The 20,251-nt window shown below is 44.0% G+C and overlaps 2 long non-coding RNA genes across 6 annotated transcripts; both read right to left on the reverse strand.

Annotated features, from left to right (window-relative positions):
- Window positions 1-768: 768 nt before the first annotated feature.
- Window positions 769-1,095, reverse strand: LOC123448240. The gene is made up of 3 exons (XR_006631626.1): window positions 1,055-1,095; window positions 900-962; window positions 769-808 (listed from the first exon to the last, which is right to left on the reverse strand). It is a non-coding gene; the product is annotated as an uncharacterized LOC123448240 (long non-coding RNA).
- Window positions 1,096-1,138: 43 nt separating this feature from the next.
- LOC123448241 lies at window positions 1,139-19,919 on the reverse strand. 5 transcript variants are annotated; one of them, XR_006631627.1, is made up of 17 exons: window positions 19,303-19,919; window positions 17,664-18,537; window positions 16,954-17,073; window positions 16,753-16,851; window positions 16,566-16,683; window positions 16,037-16,336; window positions 15,328-15,897; window positions 15,093-15,245; window positions 7,963-7,999; window positions 7,728-7,847; window positions 7,565-7,634; window positions 7,343-7,453; window positions 7,052-7,108; window positions 5,810-6,609; window positions 5,455-5,561; window positions 1,321-1,394; window positions 1,139-1,231 (listed from the first exon to the last, which is right to left on the reverse strand). It is a non-coding gene; the product is annotated as an uncharacterized LOC123448241 (long non-coding RNA). The 5 variants fall into 5 exon arrangements; XR_006631629.1 differs by lacking the exon at window positions 5,455-5,561 and having other exon boundaries at window positions 6,443-6,609; window positions 19,303-19,918; XR_006631628.1 differs by lacking the exons at window positions 1,139-1,231; window positions 1,321-1,394 and adding an exon at window positions 1,539-1,578.
- Window positions 19,920-20,251: the final 332 nt, after the last annotated feature.

Here is a 20,251-nt window from a genome sequence, read left to right on the forward strand (position 1 = left end):
ATAATTAGCTAAGTATGTCTTTGTTGGGGAAAATAAGCTACGTAGAAGAAGAAAGAGAGGAAGAAAGAAGAGAAGAAGAAGGAGAAGAAAAATAAGAAGAAAAAGAAGAAGAAGGATGAGGAGGACGAGAAGGAGAAGGATGAGGAGGAGAAGAATAAGAAAAGAGGAAGAGAAGAAGAAGGAGAAGAAGAAGGAGAAGAAGGAGGAGAGAAGAAGAAGTAGAAGGAAGGATAAGAAGGAGGGCTCCTTCTCCTTCTTCTCCTCCTTCTCCTTCTCCTTCTCTTCTCCTTCTCTTCTTCTTCTTCTTTTTCTTCTTCTTCTTTCTTTTCATTTTCCTCTTTCTTCTCCTCTTGTCCTCTTCTTGGAGCTAAATTTGCTAAGTATGTCTTTTTGGATCTAAAAGGAGAAGGAAGCATAAGAAGGAGGGCTCCTTCTCCTTGTTCTTCTCCTTGTTCTTCTCTTCTTCTTCTTCTTACTTCTTTTCATTTTTCCTATTTCTTCTCCTCTTCTTGGAGCTAAATTCGCTAAGTATGTCTTTTTGGATCTAAAAGCGCTAATTATGTCATTTTGGAGCTAAATTAGCTAAGTATTCCTTTTCGGAGCTAAACTAGCTAAGTATGTCATTTTGGAGCTAAATTAGCTAAGTACTTCTTTTTCGAGCTAAACTAGCTAATTCTGTCATAAATGAACTAGAGAAAACTTACCGTCGTGGTCATCAAGGAGGAGAAGCACCATGGTTGCTTGCAGCGGCTTCGTTTGGAGACGGTTGCCCTGGAGAAGGGTCGTGTGATCTTGCTCGGGAGTTATTCTGCAGAAAATAGATTTTGTAATGTCTGAGTTAGCATGATGACACTCAATTGTTAATACTAGTTTTTAATGACCATTGAAATGAAACTCACCGTTCCAATCGCAGAGAAGACAGGCATCGACGGAGGGCCTTGACTTGTCTTCTCGCACATAGACTGCACATTTGGTTTTAAAGAGTCGATCGTATTAGTTAGTAATGAAACACACATTACACACATGATTTGGCTTATGTGAAAAAGAAACTTACCATAATAAGCTCGTACATGGCCAGGTGACCTGCCTCATTCCGGGCCCTCTCCTCCTCAATCAACCGGGTCATGGTCTGGTCCCTCTCCTCAAGAGCAGCCTGAAGAGCAGCCTGGCTTGCCAATCTCTCTTTCTCAAGAGTAGCTTGGTTTGCCGCTCTCTATTTCTGAAGAGCAACCTACAACACATTCCTCGTTACCAAAGTAATGATCGATGAAAACACACACAATGAAATGGATGAAAGTTTTCTGAATCCGTACAGCTAACCTCGATGGCAAGATCGACTGGCTGTGGACGAGGCGTTATCTCACGACAGGAGCTCAACTAGTGTGCCTTGATCTCTAGGAGAGTGAGTGGATAATGTATTATCCCATTGATAACCCACAAGTATAGGGGATCGCAACAGTTTTCGAGGGTAGAGTATTCAACCCAAATTTATTGATTCGACTCAAGGGGAAGCCAAAAAATATTCTCAAGTATTAGCAGTTGAGTTGTCAATTCAACCACACCTGAAAGATTTAGTGTCTGCAGCAAAGTATCAATAGCAAGATAGTATGATAGCAGCAGTACCAACAGAGTAACAGTAGCAGCAGCGGCAAAGTAACGTAGCAAGGACCAGTACGAAAAGACTCGTAGGCATTGGATCAATGATGGATGATTATGTCGGATGCTATTCATCATGAAACAGTTATAACATGGATAGATATGTAACTAGCTCCAGTTCGTCAATCTGATGTAGGCATGTATTCCGTATGTAGTCATACGTGCTTAGGGAAAAGAACTTGCATGACATCTGTTGTCCATCCCTCCCGTGGCCGTGGGCTCCTAATGGAAACTATGGGATGTTAAGGTTCTCCTTTTAATAAAGAACCGGACCAATGTATTAACACTTAATGAATACATGAACTTCTCATACTATGGTCATCTCCGGGAGTGGTTCCGACTATTGTCACTCCGTGGTTGCCGGGTCATAACACATAGTAGGTGACTACAACTTGCAACATAGAATCAAGAACACACATATATTGGCGAGAACATAATAGGTTCAGATCTGAAATCATGGCACTCGGTCCCTAGTGACAAGCATTAAGCATGGCAAAGTAGTAGCAACATGAATCTCAGAACATGGTGGATACTAGGGATCAATCCCCGTCAAAACTAACTCGATTACATGATAGATCTTATCCAACCCATCACCGTCCAGCAAGCCTACGGTGAGATTACTCACGAACGGTGAAGAGCATCATGGAATTATCGATGAAGGAAGGTTGATGATTACGATGGCGACGATCTCCCTCTCCGGATCTGTCCTCCAGATAAAGAACAGGAGGTGGTGGCGCCTCCGTATCGTAAAACGCGATGAACTCTTCTTCTTGATTTTTTTTCCGGACGAAATGGACTAAATAGAGCTGGATTTGGAGGCGATGGAGCTTTGTAGGCTCCACAAGCCTGCTAGGCGCGGCTAGGGGGGCCCGCGCCTAGTGGGCTTGTGGGCTCACAGCTCCACTTCCTGCGCTGATTCTTGCGCCAGTATTTTTTTCATAAATTTCAGAAAAATTCTCCGTAAATTTCCAGGTCATTCCGGAAACTTTTATTTCTGTACAAAAACAACACCATGGCAATTCTGTTGAAAACAACGTTAATCCGGGTTAGTTTCATTCCGATCATGCAAATTAGAATCCAAAACAATGGCAAAAGAGTTCAGAAAAGTAGATACGACGGAGACGTATCAACTCCCCCAAGCTTAAAGCCTTGCTTGTCCTCAAGCAATTGAGTTGACAAACTGAAAGAGACAAAAGAAAAAATTTAACGAACTCTATTTGATCTTGTTGTTGCAACTATGTCTAACTCATAACCAGAATTTTAGCATGATCACAAGCTAGCCACATAAGCAAATGACATCTAGGTCTCACGGTAAACTCATATGAATGGCATAATCAAATAGCGAGAAAATAATAATAAGTCTCAAATGTCAACACTTCAACCAAAACAACATGAAGCAGTACGAACACATGGTATCTCGCTAGCTCCTTCTGAGACCGCAAAACATAAATGCAGAGCACCTTCAAAGACCAACGGCTGACTAAACATTGTAATTCAAGTCAAAGAAGATCCAGTCACAGTCATACTCAATAGCAGTTAAAAGCAAAGCATAAAAATGACAGAGGTGCTCTTTAATTGGTACTTTTATAAGAAGAGGATGACTCAACAGAAACATAAATACATAGGCCCTTCGCAGAGGGAAGCATTGATTTCCAGAGGTGCCAGAGCTCAAGCTTTGAAAACAGAGATAATAATTTGGGGTGGCATGCTTTCATTGTCAACGCAATGACTAAGAGTTCTCACCATCTTCCACGCTACACATGCTATAGGCGGTTCCCAAATAGAAAAGTAAAGTTTTGACTCCCCCACCATCGATCAATCACATTCCACGACTAGCCGAATCCTCGGGTGCCGTCCATACCAACATCAATTCAGGGGGAGTTTTGTTTATAATTGTCTTTTTGATTTGAGCATGGAACTGGACATTTCAATTACCGGCCCCTTTCTCGTGAATGATAGTGAATAAACACATATCGAGGATAAAACGCCTAGCATGGAAGATACTGATAGCCCCCTGTCACCACATGAGCGGTTCGGGCATGCAAAACAGATTATTTCTTGAAGGTTTAGAGAGTGGCACATGTAAATTTACTTAGAACGGCAGGTAGATACCACATATAGATAGGTATGGTGGACTCATATGGAACAACTTTGGATTTACGAAAGTGGATGCACAAGCAGTATTCCCGCTTAGTACAAGTGAATGCTAGCAAAAGACTGGGAAGCGACCAACTAGAGAGCGACAACAGTCATCAAAATGCATTCAGATTAACCAACATTGAGTGCAAGCATGAGTAGGACATAGATCACCATGAACATGAATATCATAGAGGCTATGTTGATTTTGTTTCAACTACATGCGTCAAGTCAAGCCACTCGAATCATTCAAAGGAGGATACCATCCTATCATACTACATCATAGTCATCTCAACATTCATGTGAGCATCCAAGACAAACCATTATAAACTCCTAGCTAATTAAGCATGGCATCAGAAACTATGACCGCTAAGTTGTCATTGCAAACATGTTTCTCTCACAACTAAGCTGAACTAGGAACAATGAGCTAGTCATCTCTACTATTAAAGGGGGATTTGCCGTCTGTCGTGATGGTTCGACCACGGCAGATCCCCCGTCGATACCAGCACAGGTTCCACCGTTTTTTTCTATCCCTCCTTAAACCAAGCGATTTTCTTTCATCCCTCCTTAAACCAAACCGGTTCACCCAGGACAAAACTTGTACCTCCCCACCTCGTATGCAAAGAGTCAGAATCAGAACGATGGTTGAAAGACCCACGCACGCACGTCCGCCACGCCTGGTGCTGCCTCCATCGCCTGGTGCTGCCTCGCCTGGTGCTGCATCGCCTGCTTGCCTGCTCGCCGTCAACCGCACGAGAGGAGCCCTCACCTCCATCGCTTGGTCGCCTGCTCTACGCCTGCTGCTGCCTCTCCTGCTCGCCGCCTCCTCGCCGTCGACCGCACGAGAGGAGCCCTCGCCTCCATCGCCTGGTCGCGTGCTCTACGCCTGGTGCAGCCTCGCCTGCTCGCCGTCGACCACACGAAAGCAGCCCTCGCCTCCATCGCCTGGTTGCCTGCTCGCCGCACCAGGAGAGAACCTTGCCGCACGCCTGGTGCTACCTCCCTCGCCTGCATCTCCTGGTCCTGCCTCGCCTGCTCGTCCACCGCACCAGAGGAGCCCTCGCCTCCATCGCCTGGTCGCCTGCTCGCCGTTCGCCGCACGAGGGAAGATCTTTCCCACGCCTGGTGCGCCTGGTGTTACCTCCCTCGCCTCCATCGTCTGCCTGAAGATGTTTTCCAGGCTTATTCCAACAACTCGAAAATAAAACTAAAAGGTAATCATGTATTTGCTTGAGCTTCCCTTCATGTTTCTCAAAATAGTTCAAAACGGAGGGCAAATAAAGATGGCAAGATCCATGAAAAGGATCCATATTTAGGTACTTAAGCAAGCTATTCAATCAAACCCCCTATATAAAGCGAACAAAACCAGACATTGTTTACCAGTAGACTTCTGGTGATGTTTGGACTGTTTGGTTAAAATCAAGGCCATTAGCAAGAACATAGAGGGAAAACAAGCATAAACTTGGATTGGAAGGGAACGATTTTTATCATTTTTCTACAGACCAAATTGTTCAATTCAACCCGCTATGCAGAGCAAACAAATATTATAAATAAACTGACAAATTGACAAATTGTGTACAAACTGACAAAATAGTTCAGGGAAAGAGGGTATATTAACAGGGTTAAATCTTTAGATTTGAGTTCGGTGATGAATCAACGCACCAGGACAGCCTGTTGGGATTTGTCTTCCCGTGAGTTGTTCCACTATTGTGTACTTCCCATGCGTTCATTTTATGGGATTTTCATAATTTTGAGTTCGGAGATTTGATCTAGACAAATGAATCAACGCAGGAGATGAGACTTAAGATCTAATCAACGCACGAGAAGATTATAATTGCAAATATATTCAACATTATTTGCACTTTATTTGCAAATATAATCAACGCACGGGAAGACTTAAGATCTAGACAAATGAATCAACATTATTTGCACTTTCCTGCAAATATATTTGCAGGAATGTGCAGATGATGTGCACGTATATTTTGTTATCTCATCAATGCACGGGAATAATGATTACCTAATCAGCTTCTGTAGAAATAACGATTACCTAATCAGTAAAACTGGATATTGATCAGCTTCAAATAATATATATTATGTATGTGCGAAAAAAGGAAAAGGAGTAAAACACATGAATATTATTAGATCTTAAGTTTGGGCTAATCAGTAAAACTGGATATTGATCAGCTTCAAATAATATATATTCTCTATGTGCGAAAAAAGGAAAAGGAGTAAAACACATGAATATTATTAGATCTCAAGTTTGGGCTAGAGACTTAGGAAATAGCATGGCCCCTTTTTTTATTGACAATGTGAAAAACTCAAAAACTGGATCACTAGATGCGAATTTGGAATGTAGCACAACTGAAAAAATTTGAAACCTTTTGCCCTTTGGTCTAGCACATAGTAAAATTAGAACCATCAGAGAATGCGAGCAAGCATATGATCTGTTGCCAGAATTCTTCAGCCTTTGGTACGCCCCCGCTATAATAGAGCAAGCTTATGACTAGCACATAGCAAATTGTTCAATTCAACCCGCTATACAGAGTGAACAAATATCCTAAATAAACTGACAAATTGTGTATAAACTGACAAATATTCTAAATACGACTCCATACAAATGAGGGAAGACAACTGAGGGAAGCATCATTACCTTGTCAAGACTTCCAAATTTAAGAGATAGAATATATTTCGACACCCATCGTCTAGCAACCTAGCTAGCTTGAATAAAATTATAGTGGATTGTTGTTGTGCTGATGCGCTATACAGAGCCAACAAAACCCGACATTGTGTATCAGTAGACTTCTGGTGATGTTTGGACTGCTTGGTTAAAATCAAGATCATCAGCAAAAACATGGAATCAAAACGAATGATCAAATGATTGCAAATCAAATATCATTTTTATTACAGAATATTTATCGATTTTGCTACTCGTTTGTGTATAAACTTGCAATCAGTAGTGTATCAACTTTGTTTTCTTCCTCCAGTTCAGCTGCTAACAGAAATATTAGATAGAGGCCATATGAAACAAGAAAAGGCTACCAGGAAGTATGGAAAAAGGAGGATCGAATCTTCAAACCAAAAATCCCTTTGGGCTACTCGTATGCATCTTCTAGCATTTCAAAGAAAAAAACATGCATCTTCTTATTTTTGTTTATTATCGCTCCTTGCATAAAATAAGACTGCTACAACAGGTGCTATATACTTGAGTTACTCTATCTGTTAAAAGATGCATTTTCTTAAATATTTTCTGCAGTGCAACCTTGTGACTGTGGAAGTGGGGAGTGAAGCTCAAATAACATCTGTGCACATCGTATGCCTATAAGGATAAGAAAGAGGCATGAGAAGTTGAGAACTGTGATGTTTCTCAGCAAAGTAGCAAGTTATAATGAAAATGCATAAATGGCATTCACGTGCATCTCATTGATTTCTATATATAATTAGTAATCCATGCCATGGCACCAATTCTCTTTGGTATAAAAAAGGCAACAATCTTAACAATTTCCAATACAGACCAGAACATGAACCAATAAAGTCGGAGTGGTGAACTTACGTCATACAGTGTTGGGCAAAGTCATGTAGCTTCAGCATACTTCTTGCAAGCCTCCTCAAGTAATGAATCTTTTGAAGAATCAGAGTTAGGATCCACATTATCTGCACTTTCCTGCAAATATATTCGAAAAGGTTAAAATATGACTTTTGCAATGTTAGTTTTACTAGCATCCTTTAAGCAACAGAATAAATGAAGCCCTGAAAATAAGGAATGCATTTTTACCTGGAGAACTAGGGCCCAGTTATAATATGGATCAGGATCTTCTGGATTTCTTTCAATGGTGCTAATATATCTGCAAAACGTACCATTAGAGAACATGCAAAGTTTGAGCTACCTATAATATTACTACAAGGCTGGGTTATAATCAGACGAGACAAACCAAGACCTTTTGGCTGCAAAGGTAAGAATACGTTGGCGAGAGCAACCTTCCTCATCAACCCCAGTGACACTATTTATCAAGTCCATGGCAACATCATGATGGGGTTAGAGTTGTAGGCTGTCCTGGCTGAAATGGACAAATGAAAGAGTTGTATAACTTGTCTTTATCATAGCTAATTTGAGAATATATGAATGACAAAGTTTACTTCATATATGGTCTATGAGGAACTTGCTTTAGTTACCTTTTGATTCCTTCGGGAGGTGCTAGGAGCCATTCCGCTGTAATTTCACAAGGTCAAGTAGATTTTTTATTCACAAAGTGGCATGCTCTTCAGTCTAATTACTTATTGCACAAGAGTGCATTCATCATTCATCATATTTTAACATTTTCTTATTGCAAAATAATGCAGTTTTAATGAATAACATATAGCGGTCGAATATGACACAGGAAAGCGGAAATCTGTATGATAAAGGAAAAGGAGGTATGTCTATGCCAATCAGATGTCTGCATATAAGGTATACTTTAATATTACCCAACTTATCCTACATTTAATTCTTATCAGTTGTTGAATATGAGAGGACACCGAGGCGACAACCCACCATTACCCACCGACCACTGTCTGGTTTTTTCATACGTGACCAAACGGACACTACTAACAACAGTGTTTCGTCTTCCGACGATGATGACAATCTTCCGACCGAGCTCCGTATGATGGTTCCCATAGCCGGCAACCTCACGGCCTTTCAGCCAGTGCAGCATGTCGAAACCCCAAGTGGTATCGCCCTTACCCACTCACATCTTCTCCGTTAGCAGTGTTACATTTCTTAACCAAAGTGGTCCATAAAATGGATCTTCAGGAAATCATTCTTGTGAAGCCACCTACAATGATCAGCATGCATCACTTGGAGGAACACATAGCACCACTGAGCATGATATTGTTTCATATATAGCACCAACGCTCAACACCTCACAAACTGGTCCTCAACAACTTGCTTCAAGCGCAGTCATTACATCAGACAAAAATCAGAAAAGGCGAGACCAATATATAGCTCGGCGAAATATGTTAACACCTGAACAGAAGGATGAAATCAATGCATGTCGCAGAGCAGCTAGGAAAACAAAAACAGATGAGGAGAGAAATTCCCGTCAAAGAGAATCCAGGCAACATATCACATCAGAGGAGAAGGAACAGAGTAACGCACTTAGAAGGGCGGCCTACCAAAATATGTCGGTCGAGAACAGGCAAGATAGGAATAGCTATGCAAGGGTCGCGTACCAAAATATGACCGCCGACGAGAAGCAAGACACAAACTCCCGCCGAAGAGCACGTGTGAAAAACATGTCACCCGAAGAGAAGCAGAATATGTGAGCTCGGTGAAACGCAAAACTCGCGGCTAGGCGCAACACCCCTTGCATTGAATCCATAGCAATGTCGCGACCAGATGCATCTAACTTAGCTGGCCCCAAACAGATGTCGACCGCTCATCCGTTTGCAGTCGGGGAACCCGTCGCTTCATCTCATGCCGCCGGGCCAGCAAGTAAGGTTGGTCACGGCTTGGAATCAGACGGTAATCCCGCCATCTTTACACTACTTGATATGTCCATGTGTGTTCAACCAGTATTTACTAGCTACCTAACGGTGCAGGCGAGTACCTTAATCGTACCCTGGGTGATGCAGATCAACAGGAAGAGCACATAAATGCGTCGCAGCAAAGCAATGATCAGCGAATATACGAGAACCAGAATCATGCCCATGAGCAGAGGTATGAGACCAGAGCACATCGTAGGGCTAAGCAGCGAGCTAACAAAGAAGGTATGACTATAAAGAAGATTCAAGGGAATGTCGTAAAACGAACGGCGCGCCGGAAGAACATACCAGAAGGTAAGAAGTCAGCATTGCTAGATCACCGTAATGCAAGCTTTGAAGCTAAGCGAAGGACTCCCCGCCAAGAGGAAAGTACCTTAGATGTGAACAAATCAGCAACAAGCTCATCTTCACCACCCACAGTAGCTGCTTCACTGGCTTCCCCCCTTCATCAAGCACGCCGTCTTACACCATAGGGACTGATGGTAACCCTATCATATTTACTATGCACCATGTCACCAGTCACACTAAACCTTCCTCCCCCTTCATCAAGCACGTCGTCTTACCGACTCAACAATGTTGCAGCTGATATGGAAGCCTTCCTCAGCGGCATAATGGACGATAGTGCACTCTCCGATGGCCTCATGGATGATGAGTACTACCTGTTTGCCGGTGAAGGTACTCTGAGGCGCCTTTCGCTTCTCGTCCCCGTATACTACTCATTTTGCATGTGAACTGTATCATGACATGTTATGTCTCGACAATGCTTGCAGGATACGACACTGATGGCACGGACATCGATCAGCCCGTGGACTCCTCCGAAACGGGACCCATCGACCTTGATCCTTTTGATTATGTCTACTCCAACATCCCAGACAGCACGCACATCCTGAAGCACGCGGCAAACTGCGACCATTGCATAGCCAAGAAGTTCCAGTACGAGACGGATGGCTTCTGCTGTCGAAACGGGGAAATAGAGTTTGCCGAACCAGAGCCTATTCCAGAGCTGATGAGGTTATGGTCTAGCGCAGCTGCAGACTCTCGGCACTTCCGGGAGAGCAGTCGGTTCTTCAACGGTCACTTCTCCTTCAATACCCTTGCCGTCAGCCTAGACAACAACTATATGAACATGAAGTCTGGGGTATACACGTTTCGGGCGCAGGGCACTATTTACCACAAAGTGCATTCGTTCGGTCCAACAGCTCTTCCTGGGCATCTGCAGTTGTACTTCTATGACGACGACCCCAACTTAAGCCATCGCAAGGAGGCTACCAAGAAATTGGACCAACGCGTAGTCAGCAAGTTAGTGGACATCCTCAGGGACAACCCCTGCTCCCAACAGTTTAGAAGTTTGGGTGCCCACAAGGAAAACCTGGAGGAGTACCACATAGACCTCAACATTGACCAGAAGCTAGATCAACGGAGATATAACAAACCTGTGTCATCCGAGGTGGCTGCGATTTGGGTCGAGGGAAACGATCTAGCAAATAGGTTCAACTGCAGCATTACACTCTATGGGGACAACAATGAGAAGCATAGCATACATGCCACAGATGGCTGCTATGACCCGCTCTCGTATCCCCTCTTTTTCCCAAGGGGGGAGCTTGGTTGGCATCCAAATATCCCAAAGCGCAATGTCCCTTTGGAGCTTGCACAACAACCAAGACGGAACCACGGTAACGATTCAGGTTTGCCCGTTTGGTACACTTATATGCAAAAAAATAACATTGTCTATCCTTCCCATATGGTAACTAACCTTCTTCTATCATGTCTATGCATAGAGGGGAATAGCCGATTGTGCGTCTCGGTTAGGGACTACTACTGTTACCGGCTACAGACACGCCCTGCGATATTCAACCCCATACTTCACGGAGCACGCTTGTTCCAGCAGTGGGGTGTGGACATGTTCATCAAGATTGAGGGTTGTAGGCTGAAGTGGATCAGGGACCACCAACCGCAGATACTTGTCGATCTATATCAAGGCCTTGTGGATAGCATCGCGGTAGGGGAGGTGCGAGCGAGCGCTATTGGCAAGAGGATCGTGCTCCCAGGGACGCATTAGGGGAGCAACCGAGACATGAAGGGGAGGCATATGGACGCTATGGCACTGGTGCAGGCCTATGGGAAGCCTGACATCTTTTTGACTATGACGTGCAATCCTAGCTGGGAGGAGATACTGAATGAGCTACTTCCTGGCCAGACACCCCAAGACCGACCAGATCTTGTCGCACGCGTGTTTAGGGCCAAGTTGGAGACCATGAAAGAGATGTTGTTCAAGAAGCACATCCTGGGTGTTGTGGTGGCGCATGTGTATGTCGTCGAGTTCCAAAAGAGGGGCCTCCCCCAAGTGCACTTCCTATTGATCATGAATAGAGAATATAAACTTGTGGTGCCAGAGCAGTATGACCGCATCATATCCGCAGAGCTCCCGGACAACCATAAGTATCCAGAGCTCTATTCCGTGGTCGTGAAGCATATGATGCACGGCCCATGCGGTAATCTAAATCCCAAAAATGTGTGTATGCAAGACTTGAAGTGCAAGAGCTAGTACCCACGACCATTCAACCAGAACACCTTACAGGGGAAGGATTCATACCCTGTGTATCGATGGCGGGACGATGGTCGTCAGGCTAAGGTCCGACGTCAGATGCTGGATAACAGATGGGTCGTGCCTTACAACCCTTATCTGTTGCGGATGTTCAACTGCCACATAAATGTCGAGGTGTGCTCCAGCATCAAGGCCGTCAAGTACCTTTACAAATATGTATACAAGGGCCATGATCGAGCTTCAATCAGCATCGACCAGCCTGACGAGAAAGGGGTTGTAGATGAGATTAAAAGGTACATCGATGCTAGATGGGTTACTCCACCTGAGGCGATGTGGAGGATATTCGGCTTTAATCTTTCCGAGAGTTTCCCATCGGTCCTACAGTTGCCGCTTCATCTCCCAGATATGCATAGTGTCACGTTCAAAGCAGGAGAGGACCTGACCGATGTTGTCGCCCGTGATAAAGCATCTAAGTCAATGCTGACCGAGTATTTCCTCGCTAATCAGCAGCATGTTTGGGCTCGAGGCATCTTGTACAAGGATTTTCCGGGAAGTTTCACATGGCAGAGAGCAAAGTACTGGAGGCCCAGGCAAAAGCAACACCAAGTAGGTCGAATCGTGTCAGCACATCCAGCCGAGGGGGAGCGGTACTTTCTACGAGTGCTGCTCAACCACGTACCAGGCAAGACATCCTTCGAGGACCTGAGGACCGTGGATGGTGTGCTATGTGATAGCTTCTGTGAGGCTACCGATTGGGCCTCATCGAGGCCGACAACACGCTTGACGAGTCTCTTACAGAGTCAACACAATTCGCGACGCCAGCCTCGCTCAGGAGGCTCTTTGCAACAATCTTGGTATTCTGCGAGCCAGGTGATGTGCGTGGTCTATGCGATAGGCACCTAGAGGCGATGTCTGATGACTACCGCCGATCACACACCTGTTCAAAGGCAGTGGAGCAGATGGTGTTGCTAGACATCAGGGGCATGCTACTGTCAATGGGAAAAGACATAGCGTTCTTCCCTCTTCCGAACATCGACGAGACCTATGACACTACCGGAGGCGAGGCCAGAGAAGTCACAGAGGAGTCCACCATCGAGGTTGACGCACACGACGCTGCTTTAGGATCCTCGCTAAACCATGGGCAAAGGCTTGCATACGACGAGATCCTGGCAGCAGTAGATGCCGGTGATGGGGGTGTATTCTTTCTCGATGGACCGGGAGGCACCGGGAAGACCTTCCTATACAGGGCATTGCTCGCAAAGGTTCAGGGGGAGGGAAAGATAGCGGTGGCTACAGCGACGTCGGGCGTCGCCGCTTCCATCATGCCTGGAGGCAGGACAGCCCACTCGCTGTTCAAGATCCCACTCAGCATTGAAGATGGGGCGTCATGCAGCTTCACCAAGCAAAGTGGGACGGCCAAGCTCCTGCTCATGGCTTCCCTCATCCTATGGGACGAGGCCAGCATGACAAAGCGGCAAGCTGTTGAGGCACTGGATAATAGCTTGCGGGACATTATGGGACAACGACACCAACCGTTCGGGGGGAAAACTGTCGTGTTCGGTGGGGACTTCAGGTAGGTGCTTCCAGTCGTCAGGAAAGGGTCACGGGGTCAGATAATCGATGCGACCCTGCAGAGTTCGTACCTTTGGAAGGGTATGCGCCAGCTAAGGCTCATCACGAACATGAGGGCGCATAATGACCTGTGGTTCGCAGATTACTTGCTAAGGGTAGGAAACGGCACCGAAGAAACCGACGAGGAAGGCAACATCAGGCTCCCTCAAGACATTTGTGTGCCGCCAATGGGAGACGGCGTAGACCTAGAGAATCTAATTGACCATGTATTTCCTGCTCTAGACCACAACATGTCTGATCCTAATTACATGACATCTCGAGCGATCCTCTCCACCAAGAAGGACAACATTGATAAGATAAACACACGCATGATAGAGCGCTTCCAGGGCGAAGAGAAGATCTACCGTAGTTTTGATAGTGCAGAGGATGACCCACACGGCTACTATGCCCCTGAGTTCCTCAACAACCTGACTCCCAACGGGCTGCCTCCGCATGCCCTCAAACTAAAGATAAATTGTCCCATTATACTATTGAGAAATATAGATCCAGCTAATGGGTTATGTAACGGCACAAGGCTTGTGGTCCGGGGTTTCCAGAGAAATACCATCGACGCAGAAATCGTGCTAGGACAACATGCTGGTAGGAGGGTGTTCCTTCCTCGGATACCTCTATGTCCATCCGATGATGATATCTTCCCTTTCAAGTTAAAGAGGAAACAATTCCCTATTAGGCTCAGCTTTGCCATGACGATCAACAAGGCGCAAGGACAAACCATACCGATTGTCGGGGTGTATCTATCGGACCCGATTTTCTCTCACGGTCAGCTCTACGTTGCATTGTCTAGAGCCACCGCGAAGAGGAACATTAAGATTCTCGCCATCAAGGACGACGGCAAGGGTAAAGGCAAGGTCAAGGAACAAAGCAAGAATTCAAAGAAGCGAAAAAGTTCTGAGCCCTTATTAACGACCATGAAGAACATAGTATACAAGGAAGTCCTTAGCACATAAAGTAGTCGTGTGGGTCATCAGAAGAATCTGGCTGGTTGCTTTCAATTGTGCCTAAAACTTTGTTCGATGACAACGATGTGGAGTTTTGAACCAGATTCCGTGGGAGGATAAGAAAAGTCATGAATAAATGATTTTTTTCCTATGTAGTAGTTTGAACATGCTCCTATTGATCAGTACTGAGATGAAGCCCTGCTACTTGATGTTGCTGCCTAAAAGGACACCTAAAATGATCGTCAAGACCATTCTATTGGTCCTTCTATTTTCTGGAATGGCATCAAGAAGTAACTTCCTGGAATGGTATGACAGTTTTAGTACTTAGAAACCTATTATCCTTCCCATTTTCTAGGCACATATTCTATCACGTACAACCTGATCATTCTGTTTTCTGTTCAATTAAACTGAATTCCACTTTGAATCAGATTTATTATGTTATTCCAATCGTAAAATGAATTTCCAACAAGAAGTAGAAAAGCAACCATGATTAAAAGGTAACAATTCGAATGAGACCCTCATACAAGACATTTGTGACTCTAGCCCATTTTGGCAGATCCAGGGATGCCCTGGCATTAACATATAATTGGTAAACAAGTACAAAGGGAAAATGTTCGTGACTACTAAAACAGTTTGCAAGGGTGAAGAAATAGATAAAATATACTTACGTAGCACTTCATGGGCTGTCAAACGCTCTGAAGGGAAATTGCAAAGCATCTTTCTTATAAGGTCCTTTGCACTGTCAGATATCTTAGGCGAGGGGTCTGATTCCAAATCAAGGTGCCCCTTCAGAAGTGCATCAAATATGCCTTTCTGTGTATCTAATAAAGTAAATATTGATCATTTTAGCAATTCCAAGAAGACGGTATACTCAAGTTTAACACCAGAGTTTAAAGAAATCACCTGCCCAAAATGGTGGAACCCTACTTAGCAATACATAGAGTATCACTCCACCTCACCACACATCGGACTCTGGCCCATAGCGTTTGTGCAATACCTCAAGAGCAACATAGAATGGGCTGCCTACTAGCTCATTGAAAACCTGGCCTGAATTGGTAAATTAGCAAAGTTAATAAAGAAAAACAATAATTTGTTCAGAAAATAACAACAAACACTTCACACACGGGATGGGTAAATATAATGCAGATACATGCGAATATGAATGAGGTAGAAACAGAGTTTCATTTTCAATTTGCATCATCTTCGTAATAAGCAGCAATGATAAGCTAATATTCATTTGTGTTGTTGAATCGACAAGATATACCAACTCCTGATTTGTTAGTCAACATTCATGCCATGATGTTATATGCAATTATTCAGAATAACAGTGGAGATACTTATTATCCTCTGTGCCTATGACTTATTACAGCCAGCGGCGGCAAAATCGGAGCTTGCGCGGGTGAACGAGGGGAACAAGCGGGTCAAGATAATGCTCGCCAACGCCAACACCCTTCGTTGTTCAATACCATACAGCTGTTCGCACAGATAAACAATTTTAATCAGCATAGATGTCAGCATAATATAGATGTACCCTTCATTACTATAAGCAATGAAGTTCTTAATTTTCTGGATCAGGTAAATACGAAAGGCGTGAAAATAAAATAGTGAGTACCGGAATAAATAAGTTCCACAATCCCTCCTCTTTTGCTAATGCTTTCAAATTTTCTTCTTCAGGATGGATTGTCCACCGTGAGGTTGATTGTGCATGTTTGTATAACTCATCTTCCTTGGGCTATATATGATCTTTCATGAACTTCATTATTTTATGTCGTAGCTTCATAACCTTTTCGCTAGGAACAAATTTGCCTTGACCACTTGTCAAACTTGAATCTTCCTGCTCTACATGGAAACCTTGTTTTTTTTGAGAGAGATACATGGAAACCTTGTTGGGGAGCCTTCGAGACATGCATACCTTTAAATGTGAATGCTTAGTTAACAACATTTGAGTGCATTATACTTTACAAGAATGATGATTGCTCCTAAAAAGGGAATAAAGGATCATAACCACATTTCCATGTCTATGTGAAGCAGTTTATTTGGAAAAAGGAACAAGGTTTAAGAAAACAAAAAGATCTTTCCCACAAAGCACACTCAAATAGGTGGCAGGAAGTTGTTAATATGAAGCTGTGAAAGATAATTACCTCTAGCAGGGTGTGCTCTCAGGACATTTTCTCTATTAATGTAATCCCACGCACAGTCAACCATAACATTGCCAGCCTTGCCGGCAAATCTAGCATGCTCACCGCCTGAAGCATTACCCTGTGTGCCAGCTAAAATAAATTAGAATAAATAAACAGACACAGATTTCATGAGTTCAAGACAAAGTACCATAGTCCATCTATGGTATACTCCTGCATAGATAGATGCCCCTCGAAACAGTGAAGAGGCAATGTACAACTTCCAATTTGCTGCAGGCCAAGGTCGTGCCTGAGGGGAATTTAATAGAAGAAAAGTGAATGATAAAAAATAGTGAAAAAGACTGGCTTTTTATCCAGCAAGCATGAAAAAAGAAGCAAACACGATGCTTACAGACATAGAGCAGTACACAGCTAGGTACTCTTCCAGTTGAGGAATGCCATCTGGAATGCCAGAATGTTCAAATCCTCCATACGAACTATTTTCACTGAGTGCTCCATCAATAATATATGGCTGAAAGATAAATAATAAACAACATAAAACATACAAAATTACATGACCTTAATGCTACGCAAACAGGTACAAGAGTTTCTATTGTTGGTGAACACATGGTACCGATACAATAATGATGACCAAATAGGACACAAACTTTTCTTCAGAATTACCCAGAAAAAACTTCTCAGACTTAACACATAAAGTTTCAGAAAATAAGAAACACGACTATCTCATCTATTATTTTGTAGGATCTTGCAAGCTATTATTTTGTAGGATCGAAATCCCTCTGAACTCCAACTCATGTGAGGACTTGTTCTGCGTTCGGGTAAAAAGGAAAAGAAAAAAAATACTCCATACGTTTTGGAAACCATGGGAAATGTGTTTCTTTTATTCATACTAAAGAGTAATACGCAAACAACATCCTCAACAATTTCTATCAGGAAACATGTGACATGACTACGATATGATAGTTTGCAAGTACAAAAATGAGATCATCAAAGAATTTACAGCTATGTATGTTCTCTATCATATGTAACACATCCGTGATATAACTTTCATGTATGTGACAACATGACGAAACCAAATAAAGTAGTAGTAGTAGTACTTACGGTTTCACCTTGGAAATCCAATGTGAGAGTATGTATGCTTGTTACTCCATGTAGAAGCTCACTTCATTTAAATATGTGTTCCTCACAAACTGAACTGCATGAGAGTTCTAACTCCCCAAGAGATGGGACAAAACCAAAGGTCAATGGGGCATACCGAGATACCCAATAATCACAAAATAACTTCTCCAATTTCGGGAGGCAGACAAGGTCAACTCTCAAAAAGCAACACTTTTCAATTTCTAGAACAGAGAGTTTTGAGTCTGGTGCATCAATCTTAAAGATAGATTAGGAACCAGTATCGCAATGATAAAGGGTTAGATGCTTCAGGTGCTTGCAGGAGTCGAATAGCACATGGTGCATGTCCAATTTGTCAAAGCCTACATTTTTTAGAAAGAGCTTTGTGAGGCAGTGGAGCACACAAGGGTAGGCAGTGAAAAATCATCTATGTGTTGAGCTCGTTGTTGCATCTCTTCGTCGCTACGATCGTTAGTCCATGTCTCATCAAGAATGCCAAGATCCAAATCTTTCAACAAACCACTGTTAATTGCATCACCTATCAGTGGGCCAACTTTGTGAAGGAAAGTGTTGATCAAATAGAGGTTAAGATGCAAACTTGAGATAGTGAATTCTCTCTGTTGTTTATTCAAGAAACTCCTTGTTTCTTTGGTCAAAGAGGCCATGGCTTGCTCCATATCATTTTCATCAATAGGGTTAGCGCACAGAGCGGATAGGAAATCTTGGACATCGATGCTGAGTTCAGGCAGCAACCAAGGCAGATGCCTCCACCGTGTAGCCACAAGTGAACTCACTCTCCCCAAGATGGACATAGAATATCATCAGTGAGAGTGCTGGGCCTATCTTCGTCGTCAAGTTGCTGCAACATAAACCAAGCATCCATTATTTAGCTGCCACACATAGTAACTTTATTCAGAAATACCAAACAGAGAATATTTACACATGGTGACACGAACTGAAATCGCTCTAGCGTGTAAATTATTTGATTATCTCTACTACTACAGCATACCAACTCTGAAACGTTGAACTCCAAGATGGAACTAAAACTCCAGCTCTTGATTAGTATCAAACATTCGATCTCACGGGTCACGGCTAAATTTGCATCTATGGTGCCATCTAAAGTAAGCAATGTGCATCTTTTGTGTATGGTTCAACTTCTGACAACAGGAAGATGTAAACTGGAGTTTAATGTTGCCAGGGAAAAAAGAGACATCTCATTAGATCGGCATATGTTATTCTCATCATTGCCAATGAAAAGTACGTCCAGATTCATAATTTTGCGTGTTAGGGGGGGCGGGGGAGCAAAGACAAAACGAAGTCACGGCAGCATGGTGAAACTTTGAAACCAAATCTGGCCATATTTTTTGGCTCTGTTTATTCAGTTCACTCCGACACAAGCACAGAAATTATTGGTATAATACGATAGACAAACAACTTATCAAAAATAAACGAATTGATAGTTTATTTATCCGAGTCCTCTTTTTTTCCAACAGAAATAGAATAGGCAAAAATTCCTTATCCAAACGACCTAATCCTAACCGTATACGATACTACTCATCTAGCTAGCCTTCAAAGCGTGTATATATAAGATGGACTCAATCTACTATCGACTATTTTTGCTTACCTCGAAGATCAAACTTCACCGACGGTACCAATCCAACGGAGTTGCCGATGCAGGACGCGGCGGGAGAGAGGGGAGCCGACCGTGAGAAGGTAAGATCAATTCCCCTGTTCCTGCTCGATCTCCGCCCATCCGAGCGAGCACGGCTTGCTGCAGGGTGTCCTCGCGCTGCACGGCGCGCGTGCCTCGCCAGGCGGTGCGAGTAGAAGAGGCCGACCGCGCGTTGCCAGCCGAAGAGGCCGACCGATCTGGCGCCGCGCAGCTGGGGGCGCGGAGCGGGGGACGCGGGGCAGAGGGCGCCGCACGTGGATGCCGCCGACTACGCACTCGTCGGCGAGAGCGCTGCCCCCTGGACTTCGCAAGGACAGCACGGAGCAGTGGGGTTGGGGTCGGAGGCTGACGATGGCGAAGCCATGCCGTAGGGAGAGGCGGGGGTCGCACCGTTGCTTCGGGAGGTGTCAGTCACGCCGTCGCAACGTGTGCGCCACGGCGCGCCGGCAGCAGCACCGACGAGCTCCTGAGTGGATAACATGGGGAGGGGAAGGGGATGGGGAACGAGATGAGTGGTGACGGTGAAATAAGAGAGAGTGACGGGGATGGGAAACGGCGTGCTGTGGGACTGGTGTGTTGCCACGGGGATGTGAGATAAGAGAGAGTGACGGAGATTAGTTAAACAGGTGTGTTGTCAGAGGACCAGTTAGCTTAAAACGACTCAATTCTTTGATAGTGCATTCAGGAACCACCAGACCAATTAGTTTGCTAGGCTGTATGAAAAATAACGACTGAATTCTTTGAAAGCAAGCCGACAGTGAGCTCCTACACCACGAACACAGCATGGTGCCGCAGTGTCGACTGCAGTATGATTTTTTGCCTATAGTGTCCACTGCAGTGTGATTTTTTGCCTATATCTCAAAAGGAATCACGGTTCAGAAAAGACAGGGAAAAAATAAGT

The sequence above is a fragment of the Hordeum vulgare genome, chromosome 4H (assembly GCF_904849725.1).
Source record: "Hordeum vulgare subsp. vulgare chromosome 4H, MorexV3_pseudomolecules_assembly, whole genome shotgun sequence".
Taxonomy (NCBI): domain Eukaryota; kingdom Viridiplantae; phylum Streptophyta; class Magnoliopsida; order Poales; family Poaceae; genus Hordeum; species Hordeum vulgare.